Source organism: Pseudopipra pipra, chromosome 3 (assembly GCF_036250125.1).
Source record: "Pseudopipra pipra isolate bDixPip1 chromosome 3, bDixPip1.hap1, whole genome shotgun sequence".
NCBI lineage: Eukaryota > Metazoa > Chordata > Aves > Passeriformes > Pipridae > Pseudopipra > Pseudopipra pipra.
In genome coordinates this window covers 15,481,573-15,507,980 of record NC_087551.1, presented here as the reverse complement: position 1 = coordinate 15,507,980, position 26,408 = coordinate 15,481,573, and the positions used below count along the sequence as shown (strand labels likewise).

Below are 26,408 nucleotides of genomic sequence, written 5' to 3'. Positions count from 1 at the left end.
GGGGGTTGTTTGGCTTTGAAAACATTTCTCTCGTGCCCCGTGCCAAGAGGGGTGTTTTTAACGGAGTTGGTGCCGGTCGGTGGAGCGCTAATTAATTAATTTTAGTCATTTCTAAGTGCGCGAATCGTTGTTTCTGATCTGACTCCAGATTTTGGGCTGCACAAAATTGGACCCAAGAAAATGATAAATTTTGGGTTCGGTGCCAAATGCCCATTCAATCTTAGCCACTGTATGAAAGGTGGCTTCCCCCGTTCCCCCCCCCCCCCCCCCCATCTGGTGTATTCTGTTTTCGCTGTTTGCCTTTGAATAAACACTGTAGCCTTTCTTATCTGTTACGCTGCAGTAAGAACTGCAGTCCTTCCCTGGTAGACTTGAAGTAAATAATTACATTCGTATTTTTTAAATAAAACGAGAATTCACACTGATAAAATATTGCAAAGGGATGGGAGTGATGCCAGTCCTGCAAACGTGTGTGTAGGGGATGATAACACGTGTAGGAAAGATCTGGGCTTGGAGGAGCAAATCCTCCCCACGATTTACAGTTGCCAGTGTCAGTCTCACCGCAACGGGAGCTTGTGTCCTGGTTTATGGTTTTTTATAGCCTAAGTTCTATTTTTTTTAATACAGGAAAATATTTGCTGTCTCTAGGTGGCTACTTGATGTCTTTTAGAAAAGGGCTATTTGCCATCACTAGGACTTCTCCATAGCTGTTCTTCACACGTTTATTTCTTATTTTGGATCTGAGAGATTATGCTTGGCCATGAAATTTCACATTACTGGCAGTTATCTCTTTGCCACATCTGTAGTGGGAGAATTTCCTCCTTTTCTAGCAGACCGTTTATACTTGTCAGGTGAAGAAAATAGCTTGTGTTTACAACTATGCTTCCTAGGAAAAGGCCACTGATAAAATGCGAATACTTAGTTTACAAAGTACTCAAGTATCATATTTTGATAGCCACTAGCATGTTTAAACTTTGGTTTTTGCCACTATTGCTTTTGTGCTAAAGCATTTTTTTCAGTAGAAGTGAAAGTGTTTAGAAGTATCAAAGAAGATTTCCATCTTCTGTTGTGCTCAAGGCAACCAATACCACATGCAACTCCTAAGAAAAAAAGTGTCTCCTATTTCAAAGTGTCAGTTGTGTCCCATTATAAATACTAAAACTAAGTAAAAATAAAATAATTAAACCAATAAATCACAAACCCAGTAGCTGTGAGAAGTAATAGTAGATCTCAAGGGCAAAAGAAGCAGAAAAAAAACCTGGCCAAGTATATCTGAACTAATCAAAAGCCCATTGAAATGAGTGGAAAGTCTCTCATGGATCATCAAGGGCTTAATGTAATAGGTCAGATATGGACCATTTAATGACAATGTCTATAGTTAGAAATAATTTTCACTCTGGTAATCCAGGAATGATTACATGCAATCCACTGTGCTAGATTATGTAAAACTAAGCTAATTTACCTGAACATGCAGGAATTTTGTTGCTGTAGATGGATATTGGGCTTTGGATTCCTGGTACTTTTGTGTTTGCAGGGGAAATGAGACTGGTTGGTTGGTTGGTTGGGATTTTTTGTTGTTGTTCTTTTATATTTTTCCTGTTGGAAACACTGAAAAAGGAGAGCCCAGTTTTCTGGAGTCCTCAGCAACTTCACCTACTGTGAAAGGTCAGTGATGTTTTTAGTGAGAAGCCAGTTAGCAAAGTTTGTGTAACTCGTATTCTCATCATGCTGTTCATTGTCCCTTCTTGGGTGATGGCAGGGCCATAGATGGGGATGAAAAGTTGTCTGTTTCCTTAGGTGACAGGGCTGAGTCTTTTCCAAGCAGTCAAAGCCGACTGACTCTGTGGTGGCCTCTCTGGAGATATCCTGCCTGGGAAAGGATGATGCTGGTGGGATGCTGATTAGCTTGAGGAATCACATAATAGATAGGAAAGCATACCAGTAACTTTCCATGAAGAAAAAAAAACTAAGCTGAAGCAGCAAGGAATGTGGTTTAGCTGCTTCAGCATGGACAAGACAATATTTCAAGCATCACCGAATCATGGTTTCTAAGAATTCTAGCTGTTGACAGATTTTCAAAATGTTTTGACAACTCATTTCACTAAAATTTTTTTACTTGGAGTCTTGAAAATTTGTCACCATTTTGCAAAAATACTTCAGATTTTTTTGGTTATAAAGGTAAGGGAAAAAAGTCTATTTTTTTGCATTAAAGTCCCACAGAAAATGTATGGTCCTTTCCAAAGTAACTAACTCCTGGAAAAGCTCCATTAGCTGTACACAAATCCCCCAGAGCTGCAGGACTGTTGCTTAAAAGAAGGTCATGGTTTTGATTGCTCTGATCCAATATCAGGATTTGTTTGAGGAAACATCCTGAAGCTGCTGCTGCATCCCTACTTGGGCAACTCTCTTAAAGGCTAAATGGTTAAATGAATGATGTTTTTATAAATTTTCTTGATTAATTGAATCAAATCTCGAGGGATTTGGTGAAAACATCACTGTGTTTAAAACCATTTGCCTAGGATTTTTTTAAAAGCTGATGGTCAACTGTAAATTGGGTTTTATGCTCAAATTGAGCCCCTGCACTGTGGGCATATTGTATAGATGGCACCAGCCATTTTGTTTGTCAGGAGGCCAGTGTTTGTGAAAGGGATTATTTTAATAATCCAAAAGTGATGTTTACATTATTATCTCAGTTGATTAGAGTGAAGCTTATGCAAAGAAATGAGATGCATTCATTAAATGTTTAATTAAACTGTTGTCTGAAAATAGGTTGGAATATTAAACATCCCCCCTCATTATTACAGAATAAAATTTAATATGGTATTTTAAATCTGTAACAGCCCAGTTACTGCTATTCCTTTCAAGGGAATAGTTATCTTTTTTTTTGTGTGTGTGGGTAGAATCCTTAAATACTCAACCACGGTTTGACTAAGTGATTTTACAAGCAACCACATTTTTTGACTTCAGGGATACCAAGACCTCCACAGTTGTATTCTTGATTCCAAGACAAGCTTTTGCACATACATGTCCCTACTGACTTTGCAGCAAATATCTGCTGAGAAACAAATATCAAGTACATAATTTAGGAGCTTTTTACCACTATATTGCCATGGAAGTGTCCCAAGTATTTATTTGGAAGTGTCTCAGGCAGCTGGAATGTGAACATGCCATACAGTCCCTGACCTGAAATGTGCAGCTTGTTTGGAGTAGCTGGACATGCTTTCTACCTTGACAGTGACCAAAGACAAATAGATATGTAACTGTTACTGCTGGAATTGATGTGCAGATGTTCTTATGTTGCTCTTTATACAGCTCAGTATCAGCTGTTTAAAGTAGTTTTTGTCTGTAATATGTGCCAAAGAAATTACTTTTCAATGAGTGGCCTTATGGTTAGCCTGGGTGCTCAACAAACTTCGTGGGCAATGAGATTGCCCTCTTCTTCAGTTGTACCTCCTGCTGGATTTAGGAGACAGTCTCTTTGGTATTACTCTGTAATTAAAAGAAATGGAAGAGGTAGTTGGTAGTCCATGCAATCAGGGCCTGGGTAGCATTGTGAGCAAGGGTTTCGGTCACAATCCATAATAGAAGTGAATATGCCTATTTTTTAAGGTAGAAGCCTGGATACTTTGGGATAGAGGGTGAGACCTTCCCGGTGCTCTACTTAGGTACAGATTCGAACAGTGAAAAATATACTAACTGCAAAGTATTAGGGGGAGAATGTGTGTTTCCATGGAACCTTAGATGTTACTAATGTCTCCTCACCCTCTCAGGGCACTTTGGTAGATTTTGAAGCAAAAGACCAGCGTTGTGACCCCAATGGCTTTTTATATTCTCGTGTCTCCCCTCTGAATTAGGGTGACTTTCAGGGAGGGGAAAGAGAAAAAGGCAGGCTTGTAACTGGTCTTGAAGCCATGAGTTACCTGTTGCAGACCAGATGGGTTGAAAACCAAGACATCTTATGGATTGACAAGCAGGTGGTCCATCTGGAGTCTTGGGATGAAACTGTTGTCAGGTAGCTGGGCTGTGTAAGCCCTAGTTGCTCTGTCAGTAACACTGTCTTTCATGAGAGCAGAGCTGAAGAAGCTGATGAGATGAACTTGAGGATCCTTTGGGAACCATATCTTGTACTCCCAATCTCAAAATCAAGTCAGGGTCAGAGGTAGGAGTTAGCCATGTGCAGGTTTTGATTTGCTAGTTCTCACTGCCAGGAGATGCTAAGCTGTGTCGAAACAGGAGTACTGTTAACCAAATAGGTGGGTTTTTTACTAGTAGAATGTTTCTGCATGTTTAAGAGAAACAGAAAGCATTTGCTGTTTAAATCAGAGATTCCTGCATTCTTCCTGCTAATTTATGAATAGTTATGCAATGTTGTTTTTTTTTTTTTATTATTTTTCCTGAGGCCCAGTCATCTAACTACACTTTCTCACTTTCACTACTCTCACTCAGAGAATGATCTAATAAGCACTGGCAATTACATTCAATTTAAATGTGATGAATAGCCAATTTCCAAAGGCCTGATGCCGTATAATGCTCTGAGCATCCTGATCACATTAATATGTTCTCACTTGCCTTTAATGTCAACGGAAGCTGGAGGCACCCTGCGTCTTGTGCAGGTAGTTCTGTATTCAGATGACTTCTTTTCCTCCCAGTCTTTGGTGGTATGAAATTTTGTATTTTATGGGAAAACCTTCCACTCTGGGGGCTTATGCTCTTTCTGCATTAGTTGTGCTTATTTGTTTTCTATTCTTGCTCTGTGCGGGAAAATCTCAGTCAGTGTTTTGGCATGCAAAGGATTTTTAATACATTTTAATAATGGAAAGCTACTGTTCTACAGCTGAGGGTGATGCAGCTCTGTAATATTCCTGAGACCCTACAAAGGATAATTTCTGAATGCAGACCTCACTGTTGAGTTCGTGTAGACTATTAGGCAACAAACCAGTTACCTTCTTGGGTTTTTTTGGATCTCACCTTGTTCAGCATAACAGGAACCTGGCCTTTCAGAAGACATCAGCATTCTTCAGCTCTCCAAGCGAACAGCTGAATTCTTGAAAGGACTGAATGGCCAGTTAGGCATTTCTGCAACATGTCATTTCTCTTGACAAGAATTTGGAGGAAAGAGGACAAGCTCTTTGTAAACCTTTCTGTTGAGGTGAGAGAGGTGGCCCCTGTGTTCTGTAGCTGAGGTTTAGAGTGCAGAGGGGAGGGATGGATGGACAGATGCATGGATGGATGGGTGCAGAAACCTATGGAATGGGATTGGTGCAGCTCCTGAGAAATCTGCATCCTCCAAGTCCATGCATGCCTGTGTACCGATGAGCTGCAGGGAGCTTGCCAGGAAGGGAATTAATTTTAGAGTGTGATTTGGAAAATGATTCAGTTTAAAAATTGCTATTTTTGATGGGCTACTTTCAGCTGGGATCCAGTCCTCAGCATGTTCCCAGAAGTACTTGCCTTGCTGCAGCAGAGCGTGGTGAAGAGTGGGGGAGGAATGTCTGTCTGGGAGCCCGGAGTCCTGAATCTCGTGATGCTACTGAGACAACAATGATGGGAATGAGTCCTCCTTACATTTCATGTCCCTTCCTGCATTTGACAGGTGAGTGCTTTAACCTAGTTGGTTTGATGGACATGGCAAAGGTAACTTTCCCACTCTCCCTAGGGGTTCACTATGCTCAAGGGAAGGTGCAGGCATGTGGATCTGGAAATGGGGCTGCCGGGCAGACAAAGTTGCAAGACAGGCAAGTCTATATATCCTGTATATATAAAAGCCAAGGACAGCTTGAGAAATTGTCAGAAAAAGTCGTGAAATGGCAAACACCTTTATCATGCCATCTGAAGATATACTGTATGTGTTTTACAGACCCTGGGGCTACAGTTCCTAGAAATCTCTCCAGCCAGTGGCATTGAAATGAAACCTGCTAAGCTGACACTCACTCCATCAGGATGAGGCTTTACAGAAGTTCAGGACAGGCAGCCTTTGATCACAGCACTGAAGAAAATATTGGCAATCCCTTTGGCCTGCCAGATTTGTTTTCTAGAATGAGAAGCTTCAGAGAGCGATCCTTGCTGATTACACCTGTGAGTTATCAACAGACAGGTCAAAATGTCCCTTCTGCCGAGGATTTGTCCCTCTTCTTTTTTTCAGGTACGTGCTGGCTGATGGTCCTCTGAGACCATTTACCCTGCTAAACTTTTCCTAAGCAGGTTCCACTTGTGACTAGGCAACTTCATACAATTTGGTTTGTTCTCAAGGACGTGTGGAGTCAAAGCGTGTGGCTGAACACTGTGCTCTGGTTCTCATGCAGGTATCAGGACTGCTGATATTTTTGGGAGCATTAGCATTCATCACATTAGCATTAGCATTCATCACACATTTATTGGTACCTGACCCAAGGCTCCTGGCAGTGACTGGCTGGTGTGTTTCCTGGGCCGTGGTTCAGATGAGACATATGTGTGAGTGTGTGCATGTGTGTGCATGCAGATAATTTCCCTTGCATTAATAAAAAAAGTGACCCTACAGTTGGTTGATCATTAGTGTATCCATCCAATGTATGGCAACTTGTGTTGAATAACCAACTTTACACAAGATCTCATGTTCACTCCCTCCTCTCTCTTTTGTTGAGCATTGCTAAGTGGAAGAGTGGATCATTTTCTGAGTTGCTTCCCTGCTCCTGTTCACCTTCTGACATGCAGCAGGTGAGTAGCCCAGTGTCAGGCTGTATGGGAAGGCTCTGAGATCCAGCAAGAAGTTTCCCGAGGCAGCAAAGGGGTGCCACTCCCTCTCTGGTTCACCTTGCACACGGCAGAGAGTGTTGACTGTTCCACTGTGTTAGAGGGGAAGAAATGATGGTAAAAGGGTGCATAACATTGTGCTGCTTAATTATTATTTCTTTTGGGGGGAATATTTGTGTGTGAAGAGACATTATGGTACGTTCTATATCTAAGAATGAGGCACATACAAGGAAATCAACATCATCTTTAGAGCAAATTCTAAGTTTCTCCTAGGAAGCAGAAGGTGAAGAGAATGTGATGGTGAGGAGGGCTCCCTTTTTCAGCTGTCCGTTCTTGCTTCTAATGTGGTGACCAAACAGGGGAATGTATCAAGCTTTAAAAAAAAAGTAAATTCTAGTTTGCTATGTAGAGGGTTTTAAAGGACCTTTCTTTACAGATTAAGGTTTTCTGTTATTTATAGCCACATAAAAGGTGTTTCATCTGTAATACCAATACATTCTTTGTGCATGTTACGAAAGAAAGACAACTGCTGTGCCACTGGGCATGCAAAAATATGCCAGGGAAAACATTCGGGGCCAGAGCCATTTTCATCTCTGGTCTTCTTAGCCTGGAAATGAACTTCAGCCTCCCATTTTCCTATTTTTTGAGATGGCCACTGGCCATATGCACCTAGGCACTAGAGGGAAACAGAATGAAGAAGTTTGGCAGCATTTTGCAGTCATTTCACAAATGGGCAGTCAACGTGGTGGAAAGGGAAAGTGATTAAACTTCTTGCAGGGGATTTAATCCACTGTAGGTATACTGTGACCAGTGCTGTCACTTTGGTTTGACACTGGGGTATAATTAAGCCCTTAACAAGCACTTATCTGGTGAAAATTCATCAGTTGAAACAGAAATAAAAATGCACAATGAAGAACATACAATATTGAAACCAACCTACATGGTGTACTTCAGATAAGTAAGAGCTTAGGTAAGGAATGAGGTGAACATAAAAGAACAGTGGGATGAGAAATGCCTAAGAGTGGACACTTCAGAAGTGGAGTAAATAATGGTAACTCTGAGAGCACACGGTGCCTGAGAGATCACCTCTCTAGCTCTGCAAATGTGAGAAGTGCAGGAGGTATGGATGGAGAATAGAAAGGTTTCTGAAAGCTTTCTTTAAAAAGGTTTCTGAAAGCTCAGGCTTAGAGTCTTCTCTGAATATTTCCTCCCAGCTGCACAATCTCCTTGCTGGCCCTTCAGGTTTGTTGACTTCCAGTTACGTGAGATAGTCAGCGTGGTCTGGCGCAGAGGTTGGAAGGTTTTCAAGCACTGCTTGCCAAACTGTATTTTAATTTTCTAAATCAGAAGTTCAGTGTGCTAATAGATGTTTTGGAGATGTGAGATCTTGTTCCTTGTGAAAGAAAGCTGCCACTGGGCAGCCACTGTCGTGTCCCCCCAGTAGGCAGGGGCTGCTGGGTTTCCTTGGACTCTCAGCTGTATCTCAAGACAGAGCCATTCCCATTTTGCCATGACTCTGTATCAGGTTCAGCCCCTGTACCTTCTGATGCCACCATGCTGTCAGCTCCTGACTCCTGGTCTAACAACCAGGTCGTCTGATTCAGGCTTAGAAAGCATGGGGGTTTCTCACCGGTTATAAGCTGATTTATTACAACACCTTGACCCACTAATTTCTCTTCCAGTTGCCTTGCTTACCCTTCTGACCTTGGTCCTGTTTCTCTCCTTAGGCTGAGAAATATTCCAGAATAGAATGTCTTTTATTTTAATACGTTGTCACAACTGCATTGGAGATTCAATGAAATCATGGCAAGTTTCCCACCATCCACAAAGGAAATAAAAGAGAATCCTGCTGGTGTGAGAACCATTGTACTGGGGAGATCTTGCCATGCTGATAATGATAGAAGAAAAAAATGCTCTGCTGTGAAAAAGATACATTCTAGCAAGCAGTCTTCATTGCTGTCCAAATGCCAGCATGGCTTATTATTTCCTAATGAAATGAAATATATTCGTGCTCTCTGAAGTTGACTGTGTTGATTTAATTTGTTTTATGATCAAGATTCTAAATTTCATATCTTTTATGTTTTATAAGTAGTGAGCAGGGATTTAGCTGCATGAGGCGTATTAATATCAATACAGTTAACTCCCCATGCACTTTTCTTTAAAGACTATTTTATACATAACAACATGGAATTTCACCTCTATATTTCTCCTAGTCTCTGCAGGAAAAAACAGTGATAGCTAATCTGAAGGCAAGCACACATTTTATTATTGCTCTCAGAGCAGTAAGCATTTTTTAGTACTCTGAATTTTTCCTGCTGACAAACAGGCAGTGTGTAACACAGAAATCAAATAGCTGCTTTTTTTTGTGGTCAAACTGGGGAAAGCAACAGAATGATCTCAGGCAAGAAATCACAGATTATTCTTTATTTTTTGTGATTTCAGTGTGCTGTCTTTAGAGTTTTTTCTTATAGAACTGGAATGCGCTAAGTTATGGAGATACTTCTCCAGTCTTAAGTATTATTAGAAAAGGAATATTCACTTTTCTAGAGGAAATATTCTGTATCTGCTTCCTTCCTCATGAGTAAAAATGATCCAAATACCCTTGAGAATGGGAACTGGGGGAAAAAAAAAGGCATGCTTTCAAAGCAAAAGATGTTAATTTTATTCTTTCCTTGTCCTTACGAACCATGTTTCTGACTTTCATCCCAACCATTAAATTTGTCTCTCTGTACTAAAACACAAACGTCACATCTTAAACACTTGTCCATCCAGGAGAATGGAACAATCTGGGGATGATCCTAGATGATTTTAAGTATCTTCCAGAAGAAGGAAAAGTCTCTCAGCATCACCTGAAGACTGTTGGTGGATCTTGGTCATAACGAGATGTTCTGTTTGAGCTCAGCCTGGTGAGAACTCTTGCCAGAACAGAGTCTGTGCTGTGGGATAAACCAGCTGGCTGGACCCACAGCACGGTGTGCACTTTGTAGGGTGTTTTCTGTGGGATCACACCTGTATCGTGCTTACCCTCAAGTAAGAAAACATTACATTTGTCAGAGTTAGGCTTCCTAAAATTTACCTTTCCTGTTTTGACTTGTGATTCAGATAAACAAAATTCAGGTTATTCCAATGGTACTTCACAAGGGTTGGACTCGTGATGGCTCAGTCGCAATTTTCACCTGATGAAACACTCCTTTTGCTTTGAACTGAGTACCTTCCATTTGGCAAGCATGGAGTGTCTCTGAAGCTGTGAGTTTCTGGTCAGGAAGAAGATGGTGCACTGAACCGGTCAATGGTACTGTTGTGTATTAATCCCACTAAGCAAATACTCTCATCTATGACCAAGTGCTGAAGTTTTAAGGGGCCATTGCAGTAAAACAGAATGTAAATCATTGCCTTAACACAGTATGTAGAAGCTTGCGCCATGGGATTTAGCCTAACAACAAAGTAAATCTATGAATCATCTGGAAATGACTGAGGAGATGAGTGCCTGGATTTTATCAGTTGAGTATTAAATAATCATGTTCTGCCAGTGTGTGTGCCCAAGTCTCTCTCTATCTCGCACACACACACACTGGAAGTGCATAGCTGATGGAGATGTAGCTCAGGAGTTCATTATTTGGCAGTTGTAGGACTTATGAATCCTGAGGACTGCCTGACCTTAAGATACTTCTTCTAGGCTTCATCATATTTACAGAATCGCAGAATGGGTCGGGTTGGAAGGGATCACAGTGGGTCATCTCATCCAACCTCCCTGCTCAAGCAGGGTCATCCCAGAGCACATGGCGCAGGATTGTGTCCACGTGGTTCTTGAATATCTCCAGTGAGGGAGACTCCACAACCTCTCCAGGCAACGTCTTCCAGGTCACTTGCACAGTAAAGAAGTTCCTCTTCGTGTTCAGGTAGAGCAATCATTAAGACAGAAATTCCCATTGTATAGCACAACAGCTGCTGCAGATTAACTCCCACAACCACTTTTTCAACCTTTCTAGGAAAGCATTTTGAATTTTGTACTTCCAAATGCTTACAGCTCATTCTATCAGAACAAGGCAAAAAAGGGAGAAAAGGCCCAGCCTTGAGACTGGTGTCCATACATGAATCAGAGGGATGAAGATCAAAGAAAGAAAAGGTATGTTTAAGCTACAGAATAATATTGGCCCAAAAGCAAATGAGTGTGTGCTGCCTATGAATACACTGAGAGTCAATATTTGAGAATGTTCCTAGCTATTGAAGTAATCAAGTTTTTAAGCGGTGTTCCAGTAGGAGGAATGAGAGCAAAAAGCTGCACTTCCTGTGAGGTGGAGTCTGAAGTGTATTATGTAAAGTGATGTCTGCAATAGTGAAAAACTGAATTTAATGGCAAAAGGGCCCCAAAACATCATCAGATATTTCAAGTTGGATAACATACAGACCTCAGTCATATATGATATCTCTTCCTGATCACTGCTAGAATGGATGTCGTGTTTCTACTGTCTTTCATGGCAATATTGACTTTCAGGAGTCAAATAACTACTGTAAGCTGGCTGGGGAATGCATTTAGGAAGAAAGGCTAGGGCTGATTTTGCTAGAACATCCTTATCAGTGGAAGCAAAAAGTTACATCTGTTTTATGTTACTAACATGAAAGCTCCTCAAGGTATCCGTCATTCAGAACCCAGCAGGAATTTTCCAACTGAGGAGGAGAAAGAAAAATGTTTACTAAAAGACAGATTGCAAACATCAAGCTGCCTGTTCTGCAATTGATCTTTTACACTGAGAATATCCAGAAGATCTATACTTATGGTTAGACTGTTATTTGGAAAGCCAGTAAAATACATTCTGCTGAGAACTGCTTCATATTAAGCCTGCAACCTAGGGATCTTTTAAAACACAGCAATTGCCTTGGATGTTCATTTCAAGCCAGACACTGCTCTGTACATTTAAAGCAGTAATTTATCTTTCGGACCCAGAGGAGGTTTGGGGTTTTTTTCCCTTGCTTGATTAAGAAACATAAAAATATGACAAAGGAGAAAAAAGGGCTATTAGATAGGTTTTTGTTAGATGTCACACTCTTAACTCCTTCCTGAACGAAGAGAGGCAAAAAAAAAAAAGGCACCTCTGTGCTCAGAAGTCTGGAAGGTAGGTGCAAATGTTCTTGGGTAGGGAAGCTGTCAAATTCAGTCCATGGGGCTGCACCTAGCTCAGTGAAACAGGATGGGAAAGCCCAGAAATGGGGACATGATGGTCACATGCCTTAGTTGTTGGCTGAACAACCATATTGTCATTTTTAGGAGATGCACTTCTACACTTTGTCATATTGACCTTTAGTTTCTTATCACTGCAGATTGATCTCCTCTTGTGTGTTCTTTTCCCAGCCTCTTTAATCAGCATTTTCTTGATGAGAAGATGACTAGTAATTAGAAGATTAATTTCTACTAGGCAGAAACTCAAGTCTTTATCAATCATCCCTTCAATTGCTGCTGCTAAGAGATGCAGACATGGAAAAGAGATTTAATATTTACTGCCATGCTTTCTGCCTTGTAACATGAAATTGCATCCACATCTCCTAGGCTCCTGTCTAGTACTTATGCACAAACTTGTTGTCTTCTATGCAGCAGCAAAGAAAGTAAAGAGGATGAACAACCCTGTGGTATCTGAGCACTTGCTGCATTCACCTGTTCCATTGCTTCCGTAAGGCTGGAATCCTCTTCAGCAAAGCACCTTTCACAATCATTTCCCAACAGAGGCATGATAGCTATAAGCTATCTCCTTGTCTCTGATATTAAATTCCCTGATATTAATGGATTATGACCTTCAGCATTGTCAATATTATTGAGAACAATATTGTGACTCTGGAAACTCAATCAAACCTCACCTTTTACATTAAATGTTACAGGGTTTCTACCTTAGCAGTCTGAAAGGAAGCAATTATCCTGGATTCATGAAAACATCTCAGATGTAAAAGACACCAAGTAATGATTGTTTTCCCTTCACCCCCTAAGAAAGCAGATAATTAGAAAAGAAAATAAATAAAGACCCTGGTGAAAGAAAAAGGTATATAGGTGGGGGCCACAGGTCCTTCATAAGAAATTCTGCCTGCTTGCATCTGCACAGTGCACTTGCAGTTCAGCAGTTTCTCAAAGGCAAGTGGGTTGCCTTCACAGCAGTTTTTGATGCATCTTTTGGGGGACTCGAGGCTAAGAATTGCCCAGCTGTAATTTGCAATTCTACTTGCTGCCTGTTTCCACACATGCAATAAAAATTCCTGTACCCTCTTATTTTTGAGCATAGCTGGCTAAAGGCAAGGATCCCCAGGGAAATCTAAAGCAAAATTGTGTTCCTGTTTTATGACGACAGTTAACTTTGAATTTAAAAACAAATAAAAAATTTCTAACTTAGCCCAAAACGATGCTGGCTTTTTGAACGAAAATTTCGGAGTTGAATAATTGGAATTTTGATATCATCCCGTGTGTGTTTATGAAGCAATATTGTCCCAAATGGCTTGTGATGCAGTGCTTTCTCAGTCCTGCTGAATAAATCTATTTTAAAAGTCAATTCCCAGTAAAAGAGTTTGAAAAGCTACTCTCGCTATTGGCTTTATTTGCAACAGTAAAAGTCTGCCAATTTCAGGCTTCATCCTGAAAACACTGGGAGCTCAGTCCCTTATCCTGCAAAGCCTTTCATCGCAGGCTTAATTTTGAAACACATGAACAGTTCCTAGTGACATCTGCAGAGTAAGTCATCTTCAACAGCTTCAGTTAAGCACACCATCCCCCTGGACCAGAGTGATTTGTTTGTATGTTATTCAGAGCACAGCACTGTAAAAAAAATGTTCACCAATAGAAGGTATCTGAGGAGTTGTTGACTGTGGTGCTCCATGGAAGGGAGTGGGGCAGGGGAGCGGGGACCAACTATAGTGAGCAATGGCATTTGGGAAGAACAGGAGGCTTGTGTTCAGGCATTAAAACTCATACTTTTCTTCATCCCAAAGATTTGGTTAGCTGGAAGTTTATCTTGTTCTGGGAGTGTGTTCAGGCCAAACACTGTGTCAGGCTCCCACAGGCTTTGTGGGTTTCTGCTTGTTTCAGAGGTTTCAGTTCCCCTACAGGCTTCTACCCAGTGAGGGAAATGCTGCTGAGGTAGAGGATGGAATGACACAGTATTGTTCGGCCCTCAGAGATGTAAATGCGTGCTGGTGAAGGAGGATCTTCTGCTACAGCCTAAAACCTGGCACAGATATCGCTTTACTGCACTGAGTGCCTTTAATCTGATGGAGCCTTCTTTATTCAAATGGCATCGCTCTCAACTGACATCAGGAGTGAAAATCTTGAATAGAAATATATCTGTCTGTAATTGTAATCAGATTTTACAAACTTACCCTCTCTACTACTTTGGCCATGCAGTAATTCCTTTCATGTTTGTTTGGGAAGAAAGCCTGTAGGCATGAATTGTTCTGTAGGAAGGAAGATCTTATGAGGGCAGGTGCGCAGGAGACAAATGGATGGTACGGCCTTGTGTTGACAGAAACTGTTACTGGCATGGAAGAAGTTTAATTTCAATCTCACTATAAAACATGAAGCCAATAGCTTTGTGGATAGTGAAACTCATACTGAACATACTCATCCAAGCCTAAGGAACATGAAGATGGCTCTGACTCAGGTGGGTTGAAGGCAGGTCAAGGTGAAACCATCTTGTTCACAGCAGATGAAGCAATGCTGACAGTACACGAGTAGATGGAGAGCTTATTTCAGGCCAGTGAATGTGGTGCTGTGCCTGAGATGTCTGTCCTCTGTCTGTAGGAACAAAATAAGGGACAGTGGAGTGGAAATGAGCTTGTGTAGCATAAGCCTTAAAGTTCAGGAGCTCAAAATGTGGAATGTTCACCAAGGCTGTTCTGTAATAACCTAAAATGTGATGAGGCTTTTTGTTCTATTTTGTTGTGTTTTGTTTTATGAGACCTTACTGCTGCTTTTAGTGGCCTTCCAGAGATAAGCTCTCAGCTAATGTGGAATACATTTACAGTGCGGGCTGTATGAAGTGCATTCTGATGGAACAGTCTTTCTGCATTTTCAGTTTCTGCTTTTGCCTTGGTTTGAACAAATGGGAAGGAAATAGTTAATAATTAAACTTAGCAGATAATACTGTTTACAGCTACTGAACACATTAAAAATGGTTTTCTGTGCTTGGCACCTTTATGCCTTTTGAGGATTCTGCTTGTGTACAGAAAAAACCTCATTTTGTTCCCAGCTACAGGCAGTGACACAGGAGTCTCGAGTTCTTCCAAGCTCTTGCTTTGAAATCTTACTTCTGTTCTTTCTCAGACCCTGCTCCAACCCAGGGTCATTCAGACTGAAAAGACATCCTTAACCTGAGTGCATGGAAAGCAAGGTCAAGGTCTGTCAGTTAAATAAACTGGTATAACAAACTGAATGCCGTCAGGGGAGAATTAGCCACAGAACCTTACCTGGAATTTTGTACTGCTTTTGCCATTTCAGACAGTTGGCCACTTCAGTCCCTAATACCCAAAATACCACCTTTGGCTCAAGTATTTTTAACGCAGGGTTTTTGCTCCTGCATTCTGTAAGGTACTTGTGAACTGTCAGAACAAGCAAAAAAGTGTAAAATGCTTCTTTGGATTAAGTCAAAGTGATAATTTTGAAAGACACACTGAGAAAGGGATTGTTCTTCGAAGACATCAGGTACCCTCTCATAAGGTGTTGCACCTCATTATCATTAGAGGGGCAGGAAGACCTTGGTGGGATGCAGGACCAGGCATGGGGCTGGTTGTGGAATTTGCCATTTCTTCCCCCTTCAGACTTTTGACATGAACCAGAAGAGCCTTTGTTTTAAAAATAGCTCCAGTGATCATCTGAATCATCATCATGGACACTGAGGCAGATTATTTGCTGTCCCGAACCTTATCCTGACAACTTCTTTTCAAATCTATGGAAAATATTTTTACTGCCCTTTTTTTTTTTTTCTCCCCCGGGGAAAGGAGTGCTCCCAACAGAGAATAGGAAAATAATTTCACTGACTTTTATCATTCTTTGCCATGGGAATCTCAGCTGCTGAGTTGTTAATTTGTAATGAAATGCAAACTAGATTGTCATGGTCAAGGAATCTTGCCCCATAATACTTCTTTAAATTGAGGATTTAATGTGTATAAATTACAACAGTTTTGATCAGTGCACTGTATATTTTTATTACTGTGAATGAGCTCTAGAGACATTATTTATGAGGAATCAAGTGAGATTTTATGGTGGGAACCTTAAGGGGACTTAGTTAACTAAAAGCAGCTCCACCAAAATCAGCAAAATGATGTGACAGTAGGAGGGATCAGAGCTTTCTCCTCAGTCTTTACTGAGCTCATCTAACTTCTTTTACTACCTGATAATTAACAGAAGACTAATGACTGCTGAATGTCTACCTCTTACATCAAGTCCTAAAATATGGTCTGGTTTTTATGCTTAATGGAAAAACCAAGGTATCTCGGTACCTGAGAACACGACATGGAGTTGTTGCGTTGCTATTTTTTTTTTTTTTTAGAAATACTGACAGAAATTCTTACCTGCCTGGCATCTGGTCATCTAAGAATTCCCCTTAGTATGGGAAATATTCTAAGGACAAAAGACTTGTGTCTTGTGGTCAATAGACTTCTCAAGAAGAAGAAGAAGAAACAAGAATAAACACGTTCCTAATGAATAATACCTGCTTTAGAGGAAAGAATTTCTTGGTAAACATTGAAAATGCAACTAAACAACTAGATTGGCTTCAGCTGAGTTGTAAACTGTCCTGCTTGTACATAACATGGGAAATAAAACTGGGAATTTTATTTGACGTAGCTGTAGAGGGGACCAAGAAAATAGCCCTTACTGAGTGAAAACTGCCTTTTGTGCACTGTAGAAAGTAGAAGGTCCCAGTGTAACAAGAGCATTAGAATGTCGTTAGTGATTCTGCAAAATTGTTTTGAGCAGCTACAGGATTTTGCTCGAGATTGCTTGCAGAATTAAGTGAAAACGCTCTTCCTGACCAATGTGCAGTATAAAAGTCACATGATTTTCTCTCATCTCATAGGACTGGAAGTTCAGAATCTTAGTAAAAACTTTTTTTTTCTTGATTTAGAGCATTACTCTTAGCCCTAAGGAAGATGGACACTTAAACACCATTTGCACAGCTTTGTGAAAGAAGATATACTGCCTGCTATAGGAACCTAGATCCTAAAAACGTCAACATGCAACTGGCAGAAAAGGCAAGCAAACACCCCAATGGTTTAATACAGCAATGAAATGTTAAAGTTGTCTGGATAAAAGCTCTGTTCTATCTGACTCAATTAATGGAATCATTGTCGCTTAGGACCAGAGGGAATAGTCTGACCATCAGGTGAAAGTAGAATTTAATCCAATTATTTTTCTGGGGAGCCCAAGACATTATGTCTGACTCAAGCATGCCTTTCGGAAAGACTGCAGTAAGTTGCAGTGATTAATCACACTTGAAGTTTAAAAACGTACATCCATTTTCTGATTCGGATTTGCCTGGCTCTGGTTTCCAGACATTAGTTCTTGTTTCATACTTACTGTTTGAGTTCTTATATGGTACTTACTATTTGTTCTTTGTGAAAGTGTTTCTAATGCAGGCATTTTTTGGTTTTCTTTTTGAATGTGACTGTGTATTTAGAGTAGTCCCCAGCTTACTTCATCTAAATCTCATGCTGGGGTCCTCCATACTGTGACTGTTCTTTCTTAGAGTGGAGCCCTTCTCAAATTCAGTCTAGACCTGTGGCTAAGAAATAAATAGAGTAAGCAAGGCAAAATACAGAGAGGAAATGGAATAGACAGGAAGAGATGTCAGAAGCATGAAATCCTTGTTTCTGGCTGATGCCCTGTCTGAATGCTTGCCAGGCTGTACACAGCAAAGCTGGGTCACAGGTGGGACTTCACACCTCAGACTAGAGCAGAGTTTTCAGAAAGAAGCAGAGGGGTCGCCAGGGACTGTAAAGAAAGCATGGAATATCTTTAGAAAATTCTCTGGGCAACCCTGTTTTCCAGGTGCAAAATTATTCCTGTGTTTTGCCTCCTTCCTCCTCATCAAGAAAGGGAGTGAAAGATGAATTACCTGAAGGAATGGCATGAAGCTATGTCAGGGGAGTTTAAGGTCAGATATTAGGAAAAGCTTCTTCCCCCAGAGGGTGGTTGGGCACTAGAACAGGCTCCCCAGGAAAGTGGTCACAGCACCAAGCCTGAGAGAGTTCAAGAAGCATTTGGACAATGCTCTCAGGCACATGGTGTGATTCCTGGAGCTGTCCTGTGCTGGACCAGGAGCTGGACTTTGATCCTAGTGGGTCCCTTCCAACTCAGAATATTCTATGATTCTATGAATTTCAGTATTACAGCGTCTGCCAATGATTTGCATCCTGGTTAAAAAAAAGTGGCAGGTACAATAATGCATTCTGGCTCTGTCAAATACTGGAAGTTAAAAAAGAGGGATATATAAATCACATTGCAACCATGAAAAACCCATTTTATAAATAAGGAAACAGTGGAGAAGAAGGGAAACTGTTAGATGCCTTGCTGTCCAATATATAAATTGCTACATGTAAGACATTAAACTGCAAGAAGGAATAAAAGACACTGAAAAATGAAGGAGAAAGCCAAGAGACGGCCTAAGGACACAGACTGGCAAACTGGTCTCAGCTTACATGGTGTCTGAAGCCATTCAGAAATGGAAAGGAAAATTGTTGTTAAAGAGCATCTGTTGAGAGGTACAGCAGCAAAAGTGGCTGTGGACCTCTGCTTGCAGCAGTTTCCTGGAGGGAATCGTGGGTGACCCTCTTCCTACTGCATGTGTGACCATGGTTACAGACCTGCAGGAACTCTGTGCACTTGGAAACTGCCTCTCTGTCAAGTTCTGCTGAGAGAGGGGAGCTCTGTGTGGCTCTGTTTAAGCAGAATGCCTGATTGCAGCTCTAGGGGGTTGCGTGAACCTTAAAGGGACCTTCAGCTGGAATTCATGTTGGCTATCATATTTTGGATGCTAATGACCTATCTAAACCTGTCTGGTTTGCACAAAGTTCACAGCAGGCGCCTTTTCTCACCACTGCCATCCCTGTTCCCCGTGTCTGTATTTCTCTTGCAGAGCATTGGGGTAGGGCAAAGGAGAACTCTTCACAGGAAAGCCTCTGAAATTAAAAAATGGAAACAAAGTGGTTTTCCCATTTTCTTACTCTTAGAAATACCCGAAGTGACATAGAGATGTGTCAGACTGTTCTGGCAGGTTTCTTTAGGTGCTCAGGGTGAGGGGCTCTGAGAGCCCCACCTTAGACCCAGCTCTCTGCCTATGATGCAAAACCAAGGTGGTGGTGGGCTCAGTGTGGCAGCACAGAGGCAGCTCTGGGGTGCCAATCTCCAAGCTGGTGTCTGGAACTCCACTCCACTCCACAGAGCTGCCCCCCCCCCCCGGTATATTATTTTTGGTCGAGGTGGCTACGTGTGCTCCAGGCCTCAACCTGCACCACTTTGCAGAGCTGCTCTGTGCAGGGTGGATGAAGTAGGTTGGGTCATGGCTTGGGGGGCACCTCTGCAGTGCAGTCCGTGGTGGGGAGGCATGTTCCTGGTCCACAACTCTGAACAGCTATTAACAGGAGATACTTCTGCCTCCTTGATGGACATAATGTGTTCATAAAGATTTTAATGCTTCAGAGAAATGTCTCAAGAAGGAGAACAGAAGAGAAATTTGCTGTTAGCACCTTCTCAGTCCAGTAGCTTTTTTTTTTCAAGGTTAAAAAATAATTTGGAAAGTAAACTTGGTTTCTATTTCGGTCCCTTCTCCTCTCTCCCTTCTTCCTTCCGAGCCATCTTCCCTGAAAAAAAAATAAAATATCACTATGCAACTGAAAGAGGACAGTCCTGGTGAAGGAGCTGGGAATTAATCTTGTTGCTGAAATGAAGAATGAAAAAGTTCTTCAAAACTTTGTCTTTTATTTATAAAATACAAGACTTGTGATTGAATTCTTCTCCCTTTCTTATTAATCTTTGCCATCTTCAGACATTCAAGAAGTGTAAGTCACCCCTCTCCCAGATTCATTAAGAGGAAAAAAAAGGTTTCCTGTTTCTGCCACCTTTTGCTGAGCTTTATAGGACTGGATTTTATGGATGTTTTTCCGAAACATAAAAAAAAATTGAAATGTACTTAGAAAATGAAATAGAACCTTAAGAGGAATATCAGCTCTTACTACATTTGTGATAAAACTTTACGATTTAGCTCCTAGGTATAGTGTAAGAAAAAGGAAGCCCATGTGTCTTTACTTAGTGGATGTGTCCTTCAGGAGTAAGGAGCCATTGGTAACACTTGCTTCGAATATGCTCCCAGAGGTTGCCTACTGACACACACCTGCATCCAATGGATATGGCAGGACATAGGGTCTCATAGCTTGGCAATGGCACTTGTGTAACTCCAGGATTTGTTGAAGTACCCTTGACACTTTAAGGTACTGATTGCAAGCCTCTCCCAGCCTCGCTTGATGAATGATAGACAGATGGACAGAAAGAGCGAAAGATGACACAGTAGGGAAAGCAGCTTGGCTGCCATTAATCAGTGGTGAACATCAACTCACACAAAAAAGGTGAAAAATTTTGTTTCTGTTCAACAAGCCTATGGCTAGGATATGCAGAGCTTTGATTAAAATGTGTTGGGAGAGTCAGGTGTGTGTTTTGGATCCCAAGACGTGGGAATTGGATGCTAGCAGTTGTACCGAGAGGGGAAAGGCTTCCCAGGCTCCCAGTGGCATGTCAGGATTGTATGGTATGAATTTATTCCTCTCTGTGAGCATCCTGAAAAAACAATTTCTACAGCTTTATTAAATGGACCTGAATGTGAAAGAGGGTGCCATATATGTGTATATTACAAATAATATTAATGTAGATGTGTTACAGTAAATTTCTAATACTTTTTCCTTTCATTCTCTTCTGTTCCCTCGGCTCTTGTCTAACATTTTTGAGGTGGTGCCACTGAATCACCTTTAGAGGGAATGAAGGACTGTTTGGTGTGTTTGCTTTCAAGGTAACAGTTTCTTGCAGGTGTGGTGGGTGTGATGGGCCACTGAGGTCTTGCCAAGGAACTGTGGAGAGCTGAACCCGTGTTTGCCTTGGAATTCTCCCCCACTTTAGAAAAGGCTCAATGCTGTCAGGAGTCTCTGTGAAAGATATTGTTTGAATTTGTTGTAGTGAGAGACTGCCTCTGCAGCTGCAGAGGAAATAAACATTTAAAAAACTAATTTAAGGCAGTAAAAATGTGCCATTTAGTGCAACTAAAGCTATGTGTATGCAGACAGTAGGGGTCAGCTGTGACCCTCCAACCACAGTCCCGAAGCTGTGACCCTCTGCAGCTCTGTTCCCAGTGGATGCTTTACTCCATCTGCAAATGCTTTTTGGATGCTGTGGCTTGAAATTACTCTGTATCTGCTTATTTCAGTATATATGAACCTGAGTAGGGCCTCAGACCTTGGTATTTCAATGTCAAGAAATCTTCTCAATAGCCAAAGATTTCCTTCTGAAATTTGATCTATTTGTCTCTATTTTTTACCTTCTTTTCTTTCTCACCCAAACCTACCCTGAATAATACCACATTTTTAAAATTTACATCCTAGACTATTTAGAATTCTTTGTGAGTAGTTACCATGTTCCCTCATACTGCTATTAACTTGTCCAGCTGATGTGCATATAGTCTTGTGAGGACAATTTGTAAGAAGGATTGCTTCTCCACTATACTTGAAGCTGGGTTTGGTACACCCCCACCTCCCCAGTATGTTTCAGTCTTTACTCATTTTTGGAATTTTCTTGCTGATCTTTAAGTCATTAGTAGAGGTGATAGGAAGTGGGAGATATAAACCTCTTAATGCCACTGTTACAAATCCGTGTGCTGTAGGTAACTAAGACTATCTATGTATCAGCCTCAAGGTGAAGGTAATAAATCTTGCTCACCCTTGGGCCACTTTGCCAAGTGGCTGATTAAAAGCAATCTTCACAGAAATTGTTCTCTCTGCAAGTGGCCCGTAAAACCCCAAATATATTCCCCTTTTCTTAGTTACTCCAGTACCTTCAGTAGAAGAAAGCTGTCAGTTCTCTGAGAAGATTGGAATATCCACTTCTACACTTCTTGCACTACTCTTCACTCCTGGTCACTATACCCTGCAGGTATTCAGTTCTACTCAACACCTGGGCTGCAGAAGACCTAGAATTAATATGATTTTTTCTCACTGCCATTTGGCTGCATGTTTCTGTCTGCAGACAGAGTTTCTGGAGAAGGTATGTCCTGTCTCAGGAGCAAAAGCTGGAGCAAGCAGCAAGGCTGCCAGCAAAAGTACTGTATGGAGACAGATGGATGGCTGACTGGCAGTGTGGGGGAGGCAAAGGGGTGTTTGGGTGGGGAAAGAAGGTAAGGAAACAGAGAAGAGGCATTAACTGCAAAAGTAGGATGGAAACAAAGGAGATAAAACACTGCTTAAGAAATTGTGTGATTTTGAAAATCCATTATTTTGCTGTCAAGTGAATTACAGAGGAGAAAGGGAGATTATTCATTAGATGCATCATAGACACAGGACATAAAGGATTAGAAATGCTGTTTGAGCCATAAAACTTTTACCAAGCAGGGAAAGAGTAATGATCTCGGTTTCATTGTGCTGTTTTCAGGCCGACAAGGTTCTAATTTTGTTCCCAAAATAAAGTTATGAGCCAAATAGAAAGGGCTCTTAAATCGTGTGTGTTTGCTTCTGTGATGGTGTTGGCTGTGCATAAGACAGTTTGATAACTATATGCCAGATGTGTAGAGAAGCCTTGTGCTTCACAGGGGCCCAAACAATCCTCAGAATAAACGCAGATAAAGTTTCTTCCTATCGATTAGCTTTCTGTCTGTTTTTATTTGCTTCTGCATCATTCTCTGTTAGTGTAGGATGAACACTCTGTGACTTGCCAGAATTGGCAGTGACCACAGCTTCTTGTGGGAAGAGGGCTGTGTTTGGTGTGTCTGTATTGGGTCTGTCTCCTTCAGCCCAGAGTCATGAAATGCTGCTCAGAAAAGAGTCTCGTCTGCCTCTCACCCACATTCTTCTGAGTCACAGGTGTACATAATCATCCAGGGGCGATCAGCTGGGCTCTGGGGGAAGTGCTGCCTTTCACACAATTGTCAAACCCAGTAAAAGCAGGTGAAGGACCCATGTCAAGCTGGAGAATTGATCTGACAGAGGAATACCGGTGGCCTTACTTAGGATAGAGTTAATTTTATTCTTAGTGGCTGGTATGGTGCTCTCTTGGATTTAGGATGAGAATAATGTTGAAAACGTGTTGATATTTTAGTTGTTACTCGTTTGCTACGTAGGGACTGGCTGAGCACTGATCAGCAGGTGGTGAGCAATTGTGTTGTGAATCACTTGGTTTACTTGGGTTTTATTCCTCTCTTTCTTTCTGTTATATACCTTTTCATCATCATTATTAGTGTTGTTGTTATTATTATTGTATTTTATTTCAGTTATTAAACTGTTTTAATCCCAACCCACAGGCTGAGTTTTCCAGTTCTCCTCCCTATCCCACCAGGCCAGGGTGGATGGAGTGAGCAAGCAGCTGCGTGGTACTTATTTGCCATCTGGGGTTAAACCATGACAGCCAGGCACTTCAATTCTATTGCTTCATATTTATTATGACTTGGACAGTCCCTTGATTGGCTGTGGGGGCAACTTTAAAATTAAATTGTAGAGCATTTAGTTCATCAGAACAGCAAGTACTGCTTTTTTACAACACTCAGAACTAGGTAGCTGGTGAGGAATCTAATAAATACACTCAAATCCCTTCTGCAAGCAAAATTCAAAACTTGGAGGAGCACTTTAACTGTCCAAGGTCACAGCAACCAAAAGCATTTTACATTCAGAGCTCACAGGAAGGCAATATTACAATGCAGTGACCTGCACTTTTTTGAGTCATTCACTCTTTTGAATCACTCTTATGTGATTCACACAGGCTGGGTGAAAATGCAGACCTGATTTGCTAGTGACTCTCTCTTCTGCCTTCTACTTTTCTCTTCCACCTTCTATTTCTGTCCCTTCAGTGGCTTAACAGTATATTTATCTCAATTTCCACACTGAAGTTAACAGAGGGAAGGATATTAACTACACAATCAACATGTAAAGGTTGTGACACATGAATGAAGCACCAAAAAGATAATGAGATCTTACAAAAAAGTTATTCTGATTTATAGGCACTGGAGAGTCACATTTTCATATGCTCTAAGCAATTCAAAGTCTGGAAATGTACTCAAAAGAAATTTCACAAAGATAGCTTGTGCTTACTCAACAGTGCTTTCATAATGTTCATGTCTTTCTCATGAGTTCCAAATTATGACAACCTTAATTAAGGCAAAAAAATTTGTTAGCAGTTCCTAAGTGTATTATCTTCTTCTTTGGGCTGTGCTGTACAATTAAATTAATTTCTTAGACCGTATTTCTCAAAATTATCTGTTTCTTCCTGTAGCATATTCCGGTTCTTGTAGCAAGTCTTGTCAGCAAATGAAGTAAGTTCTTTCTCACCAGCTTATTTTTCTTTTCCTTTTTTTTTCCTTTTTAGAGCATAAAAGCAAAATATGAAATATATATTTCTAAAGTTGAGCCATAAGGAACTTCAGCAGATCCTTTCTTCATCCCAAAAGTTCCTCTTTATCTGAGTATGTTAATATTTACTCTTTAAGTGGGTCCCTCTCTTCATGCTGAGCCTTCTCTTCTCTACCTTAACTGTTATTTTTTTCATGAAGCTCTTCATCAAACACACAAAGATAAGGAGTTGTGCATAATGTTTTGGGGAAAAAAACCACACCAATCTCTTCTCTAGGAAAGAGATCACATTTATCTTTAGTAATTTTATTTTATACTTCATCCCTCTTTCCTTTGTGTCTAGGTTTGTGCTTATTCTTGTATTCCAACTTTGTTCTCAATATTCCTTATTGTTAAAGTCCAATTAATTAAATGTCTTTCTCAGTCCATTCTTTCCACTATCTTAAATATGGATAATCCAGGGAAAGGTCACCAGCTTCAACTGCTCTTTTAATAAAGAACGGAACTGTAAAACAAAGCCCAGATAAAGTCAAACCAAACCTGGAAGGGTTGAGCTGGAAATCAAGAATTGTTTGGCTGTGCCTAACAGAACTACAAAAGTGCTTAATTTAGCTGTGAAAACAAAACTGAAAGGATTATTGGCAAGGACTTGATGATAGAAAATACTGTTGGTAGTATTGATCGTACTTGGCACTTTCTTTCTCCAGAAAATGCTTTACAAACACTAACTAATTACCAAAATACAGTATACTTCACACTCTGTGGATCTCTTCTAGTACAGTTTTTAAGCTTTGCTGCTTCTGTGACAGCTGGCCGAAGACTAACCAAAGTATGGCAAAGTTTGTTCTGGTGGAGAAATGGACCTGTTTGAATCTGGTGACTAATCTTGGTGTATGCTGATATACACTGCTTTATCAAACAGCAGGCAGCACTTATTAATGGAGATGCATTTGTTCTTGTCTAATTGGGCATTAAATAGGGATAAAACTTCATATTTGCTCCTAGTCCTTGGGTGAAAGGGCTGTGGAGGAGAAAGAAAGGTGTTGGCAGCAAGCCATGGAAGTTCACGTGTTGCCAGATTTGCTTGGGTCTTGGGTTTTTTTAAAGATAAGATTTCTTTGGGATGCTGTCCTTTATTGCATATTGATAGAGGCAACTAGAGGAGCCATCTAAAGTTGATAGAGGCAACTAGAGGAGCCATCTAAAGTTGAACCACTGTTTCAAACCACAACAGGAGGACTAGGAGGAGTGTTACTGTCTCTGCAGTCTTCACTCTTTCATCAAATGAGTCTCTACAGTGGAGATCATGAGATTGGCCTGCAGAAGAGTTATATACAATTCCAGTTATTAATAGTAAATACTAATAATTAAATAGCTATTACCTTTGCCTACAGTCAGACCTGTCCTGCATCCCTGATATGAAGCCCCTCAAGATTTGAGTCCCTTTGAGATTTGTTTTCTTAGTCCTTAATCAGTAGTTATAGCTGGACAGTTATGATTAAGCAATGGCATTGTGAACCTTGTATGCTTGGCAAATCTTTCGTTTTAAGGAAAAGGGAAGACAATCCCAAGATGAATGGGCTGTCTGGATGAGAGCCACCAGGAATGAAGTCAGCAGAACTGAACAGTAACTGGGAGAAAGGTAATTCCAGCAGTGGGACATCATGACCACCTACTCAAAATAGACCCCTGACTCAAATGGAGGGAAGAACTGCACCTTGGATTGATTAGCATGAGAAGCGAGAGATAGAACTAACAAATAGGGATTTGAGTTCTGATTAATAAAGAAGTTATGTAATCTGTAAGCAATGAATGCTGATGCCTTTGTTTGTTAAAATGTATAACTGTGTAAAGTTCTGTTGATCAGGAAGCCAGCCTTTTGTGGGTTACCACCCAGCTACCTACTTTGCATAAAGGAGAATAAAATATAGAATAAAAACCAGAAATACCTTGCCTTGGTGTGTGAATTGATGTTGCACACCAGGTAATGAGGCTACAATTGGGACGAGGTAGCTAAAAGCTGAGGAAGTCTCACTTTTAGTTTCTGTCTCCATCTCTCGTACTCATTGTACAGTACAGCAGTATGTTTGTGTTAACACAAAAAAACAGTGGCC

General features: G+C 40.9%; 1 long non-coding RNA gene across 2 annotated transcripts in view; it reads left to right on the top strand.

Moving 5' to 3' along the window:
- The window catches only part of LOC135410967 (uncharacterized), a 31,770-nt gene that overhangs the window by 917 nt on the left and 4,445 nt on the right, over positions 1-26,408 (top strand). Inside the window, exons 2-3 of one of the 2 annotated variants that reach the window (XR_010428950.1) lie at positions 5,413-5,593; positions 6,143-6,693. This is a non-coding gene — a long non-coding RNA (uncharacterized LOC135410967). The remainder of the gene's footprint in view (positions 1-5,412; positions 5,594-6,142; positions 6,694-26,408) is intronic. The other variant, XR_010428951.1, reaches the window with a different exon arrangement.